Here is a 6,000-nt window from a genome sequence, read left to right on the forward strand (position 1 = left end):
TTCGCAGATCACCAACCATCTGAATAAAGCGTGCCCGTAAAGATTAAAGAAAAAAATAAAATAAAAAGAATCTTGCCCACCAACTAAACTTGACTCCCTTTGTATGTGAGCATCTAAGAAGGCTTTTATTTTCCTATTTCTTCTTTTCTGCCTTTGTCACAGTTCTTTCCAAAATCCTCAGCCTTTTTTTTTCTTTTTTCTTTTTTCTTGAGGCCAGTGTTTTCTGAATCCCTTTCTCCTTTTCTTCTACTTAGCTCTTCCTTAGCTTCATCCCATCCCAAATCATAATCCCGTCCTTAACGTAATCAGCTGGATAGTTTTACATATGACAGAATATTTGACAATTGTGACAATGGCACCCTTATATGGTTCCCCAAGTTTCTCTGACAGCATTTAAAGGCCTCATAAAGGCAGCAGCCAGAGAAGGAAATATGTGAGAGAAAAGTAAAAAAAAAAAAAAAAAAAAAGATTGTCAAAATATGATCTTTCCTCACAAGAAACGTTATAGCCTAGAAAAAATACAAGAAAGACTACCAAAGTATGTGCTTAGGGCTTTCACTAAAAGATAGGAGGAGCTATTCAAAAGAATTAATTGAGACTAAGGAAGTTCAGGTAGTAAAAAATAAAGTTTGAAACCTCATCTCCAGTTCCACTAAAGTAAGATAAATTCATATGGAGTACTTTCAACACTAAAAAAGAAAGCTGCATGTCTTTAAAATTTCACTGTGCATTTACAGAAACCACAGAATATCATCATGGGCTTGGCCTTTGACACTCTTCAGCACAACTCATGGAAGGGTTGTCTCTATGGGAAGGCTCTGTGCTAGTAGCTCCACGAGGAGCTCAACTCAGAGCAGCACATGGGGGAGCTGCTATGGCACCTCCACTCTGAGTGGGAATAAGCATTGTCCTTTCATGCACTTCGCATGCATGCAATTTAGATGGTAGATATTGAGCATCATTGAACATTCTTCTAAACCTACGGTGATTGTCCTGTGATTTGACATAGTCAAGCTCTCTGAGACTACTGAGACACAAATGACATTTACCTTTAGGGTTAATGTTTCCTTCTTACTCTGTCTTTTGAGTGTTGGTGTCTGCTTGGATCTTTTTTTTTATTTTTTATATTTCCTGCCAGGCCACCAGTAGTCATTCCTATCAGTTTTGGATATGGCTGATTCTAATAAGTCCACTTCTGAAGTTAAAATTTGGTTCTTCTAGAATTATATCAAATATAAGCTCTGAGCGCTTCTCCTTCAGAAAAAAAAAAAAAAAAAAAAAAACACAAGAAGATGCATTTAGTTGAGAGGAAGAAGGGACATCTGAGCAGGGTAAGCCCTTGTACCTCCCTCCTAATAATAAACCAACCAAACAGAAGGGAGGAGAGAGAATTTTTAATGGCTCTAAAGTAACCATAATCACCATCATCATGATGATCATCATCTCTACTAACTAATGATTAATAACATGAGATAAGAAGTTCCCAATATATGTAATCGTTCACCTTATGTTTGAATCCTGGTTCTGGTCCTTCTTTTCTTTTTTCCTTCTTCTTTTTTCTTTTTCTTTTTTTCTTTTTAACATTGTGGCACTGCAGAGCTCACAACTCTGTTTCCTACCGGGGCTTTTTTCCAGCCTGTGCCCAAGCCTTTGGAGAACTATGGTATATCCTCAGGGACCCCCATGGAGAGCAAGGAGGGACTGTGCTTGCCTGATGGGTTCTGGTTCTCTTAATTTTTGTCATCATGAACAGTTCACTTCTCAGAACTTTAGCTTCTTTATTTGAAAAGCAGTCATAATAATACACACCCCACTGGGTGTGGGTTGGTAGCGAGGGTTAAATGAGGTAACACATGTAACCATGCCTGACATGTAGTTGGTGCTCATCTGGAAATATACGCTCTTCTTCTGGGTATAATCATGGTGGAACTGTAAACCAAACTGCACCATGTACCTGGCTATGTGTGCAATGCAAGGTCAAGGTTAATCACACTCCCTCCTGGCAATCTAAACCATGTATAAGTCATTAAAAATGAAAAATAGTAGTAAGTGAGTTTTTCTAAATAAAGCTTTTAGAAGAAGAATATGTCTGTTCTTTACTTCCTTATACTTGGCTTCAAAGAACTTTCCTGGTTCCTGATCTTGACAAAATCCAATTGTTTAATTTGGCCTTAGTCTAGGATTTACTCAGTATCTTTGCTATAAATCTTCCCTTTCCCCTTGTTTGCCACTGGGGAATGGTATGCTCAGATTCTGGCATCTACCTTGTCTCCCTTTTTCCTTCTGAGTTAATCATAGAGGGGTTTTATGCTTACAAACAAAAAGTACTAACTGAGATAGTATGCTACCCTCTATGAAGCTAATAAATTATACAGAGACTCAGACAAGGTATCTTCTTTACTAATCCCTCCAGGCCAAGGAAAATCAACCAAACCAGTCTCTGCAATCATATGAAAATATTGGCTTTTAAAAGATGATGGTGACGGATTTTCTAACAGTGTAAGAATGGTCCTGTGTTGACACCTGGGCGCTGAAAACAAATGTCTGGCCTAACACAGATTTTCACTTCTTGAATGTCAAAAACAATAGAACTGTGAACCCAAGGGAAGCACTAAGTGGCCACAAAAGGCAGAGGCTTGCCCTCTTCCAAAGCAATGTTCAGAGGTCCTCACACAACACGCTAAGGGCTATTTTGTTGCAGAAACAGTCTATAAGAGCCACTCAGGAATAAAGCCTCAGTAAGAAGAGTCAACACCACAGTGCTGATAAATAAGGAAGTTCCAGGATATAGTTCCCAGCATGGCCAGGGCCAGGGTAAGATTCTACCCTCTTACATCAACTAAAACCTGCCCTTGAAGCTTGTTTATAACAAGCAGGCCACATGAGCCAAAGAAAGCTGTTGGTAGATGCTGTGACGTGCACTCCCTGGAAATCCAAGAAGGAAAGCTCAAGATAAAGCAAAGAGTGAAAAGCTGAAGCAAACAAGGAATCCACTGAAGCCAAATGAAATTTTAAAGGCGAGTTAAAATATTTCTTGCTTTAATCTACAGCTGTGCCAAGTGAATAGTGCTGCAAGGGGTCTGTTGAAACAAAATCATGGATGAAAGGTACTGGTTCTTCATAATAAGCCTAGGATGACTCCTCCTTTAAAATCAGGGAATGATCTCAAAGAGCAAATCATCCTTCCCAGTCTTTTCTGTTTGTCTCCAGCTTGTTCCTTCTCCCACTTTCCACCGTCAAACATTTCTTCTATCCGCTAATTTTTAACCTTATCACTTTCAGGCAATCAAAATTAAGAAATCAACGATATACACCCCAGCGGCCTCTAAAAACATTTTTATTGCCATCCATTTCACTTCCCTCCCTTCCTTCTCTGAAGGAGCACCCCATCTCTTTGCCAGATGCAAACCCTTCTCTCATGCTCTAGATCAATGTCCCTTTTTTCCTACTTTACAACTTTTATTAGAGGTGGACCTTTCACTTGGGAATCTTCTCTCCCTGTTTCTCATTTCTCTTTTTTCACATTCTATCTTTCTCTATATAGCCCCCCCCCACCTCTCCACATACAGAGTCTATGGATAAAATTAGAAAAAAATATTTTCTTCTTGTCCCACCCTTCCTGGCAACAGAACATGTTCCATTAAAAGGTAACCCAAATCTGGAGAGGAGATGATCACACTTTTAGCATAATAAACCACAGGTCCTTTATGAGCACAGGATTATTTTTCATGCCAGAATTCTGATTTTGTTGTATGTAGGGACAGCTATATAATGTATGGGGCCCAGTGAAAAATAAAAATGTGGGCACCTTATTCAAAAGATAGGAAAAGTGCCATTAAAAGTAGTAAAATGCAGATGCAGGGGTGGGCAAAAGTCAGGTGTATAGTTGTGAGTATGGGAAACACAGTTTATTCTTGTATTATTTATTAATTATCATATTATTTATTTGTATTACAACTATAAATGTACTTTTGCCCACCCCTGAATAAAACTTTTTACTTTCTTCTGTAGCTTTTCTGCTGACCTAAATGGTAGGGTTTACCTGTTATTTAGTGTCACCATCTCTTAGGCCTGGCGAGATACTTGCTGGGCATGTGCACACCCTCCCAGATTCCCAACAGCCCTGTCCTGTGAATCAGAGAGCAACACCAACTGCTGCATTCCCCTCCTGCCAGCCATTGAGAGACCTTGGGCTGCAGGCAGAGAAGCCAATTCACCCTTCCCACAGAAACAGATTGCACCCTTCCTGCCAGGACACATTCAGTACCTGAATAGGGGGAGTCCAGGGGGCTCTCCCCATTGTCTTCCCTGTCACACTATCATGGCTCACGCAGGCCAGCATCCCACCCTCCCTGAGCCAGGCTTCTGCCTAGGTGGGTATGGGAAGTTGCAGCAGCAGCTGGGCAGGGCTGGGGAAGCAAAGGATGGGAAGGTCAGAGGCATTAAGAAACAGGAAGATCAGGCAGCCAAAGACTTGTGCCAGGAAAGCAAGGACACCCAGCAGGGAGCAAGGCTCTGAGACTTTTGAGGTGTTTATGCTCCACTGTCTCATCAGACTTCACTTACAAAACACAAACTCAAAGATAAACATTATTAAGAATTTTAAGACAGCAGTAATAACAACATTAAACCCCAAATGTGGGGCCCTTCTGTGCACACAGAACTCTGTGACAAGTCCCTGAAGCTGGCCCTTCTTGGAGTTAAACTATTGTATCAATATTCTACTGCATCCCTTTGTGACCCTCATGATCTACAACTCCTTCTTAATAACCCTATATTCAATTTTTCTTTCATTCAATCCACACTCCATTCTTTCAATAACCTGAGCTTTTTCAAACCTGCAACCTTTGGTGTACGGGACAATGTTCCAACCAATTGAGCCACCCACCCAGGGCAATAGCCTGAGCTTTCTGACACACAAGTCTGGTTGTGTCATTCCTCTACTTAAAAATCTTTCAGTCCTTCAATGGTTTCCCCTTGTCCTCATCATAACACTGCATAGGAGTGTCAAAGGAAACAGAAACCATACTGTCCATTTGAAGCAGAAAGAGTTTTAATCCAGGGAATTGAGAGTTTACTAATTAGTCTGAAGGTCTGGAGGCGTGGGCTTTATGCCAGAACTCCAGGAATGGTTCCCAGGTCAATGCAGCAGCATTTACCCACCAAAGGTACTGCTGTCTCAGTCACAAACAAAAACATGGATAATCATGAGGCTATCATGCAAACTGTTGACTTCAAAATATATCACTGTAGTCATAATCTCAGAATCAGGAAATAACTGCCACCGCAACAGCATCTCAATGCCCGCAAGAGCTAGAGGTTAGACACCCAGAAAACGCAAATTCTTCACCACTATGCTTGCAAACAGATACTATTGACAGCCCCAGAAATATGGGCTCTACCTCACTTTTCCTTTCCAAATCTCATGGGAGAGCATGTGATTGGTGGAGTCTATCTACTCCCAGAGATTTAAGAAAGTTAGATTTTTAGGTCTTCAGACTCTGAGGTAGAAAAAGGCTCACTAGAAGAAGATTAGAGTTAAATAACTACTCCCCATATGAATGAAAATATCATCGTAATTTTCCAATCTTCTCTTTCCTTCTCCCCATTATTCCTTCGATGTGTCCTTCAGTTCAGCCATGCTAATGACTTGTATTTCTACTAGAGGGCTGGACACGTTAGAATCCCTCTCCCTTTGCTTACAATATCCATGGAATGGGCCTTTCTTTCATTCTCCGACTGTGCAACTATCCCTTGTTCTTCATGGCTCACCACCTCTGAGGTTCTCAGAACTATGACTTCCTTCTCTCTGAGTCATTTAACCATGTATCACTACCTCTAGGCCTATTCATCTTGTGTTTTGGTGTTAGTACACCCCTACCAGACTGAGAGGGCCACAGTGACAAAAACCGTCTTGTTCCTTTCATAACCCCTTACTTAGACTGAGTCCTAAAATATACAACAGATATATACTAGTAGAAGTAGAATTCTTTCAAATCA

The sequence above is a fragment of the Furipterus horrens genome, unplaced genomic scaffold, assembly GCF_987537825.1.
Source record: "Furipterus horrens unplaced genomic scaffold, mFurHor1.1.pri manual_scaffold_4, whole genome shotgun sequence".
NCBI classification, from domain to species: Eukaryota; Metazoa; Chordata; class Mammalia; order Chiroptera; family Furipteridae; genus Furipterus; species Furipterus horrens.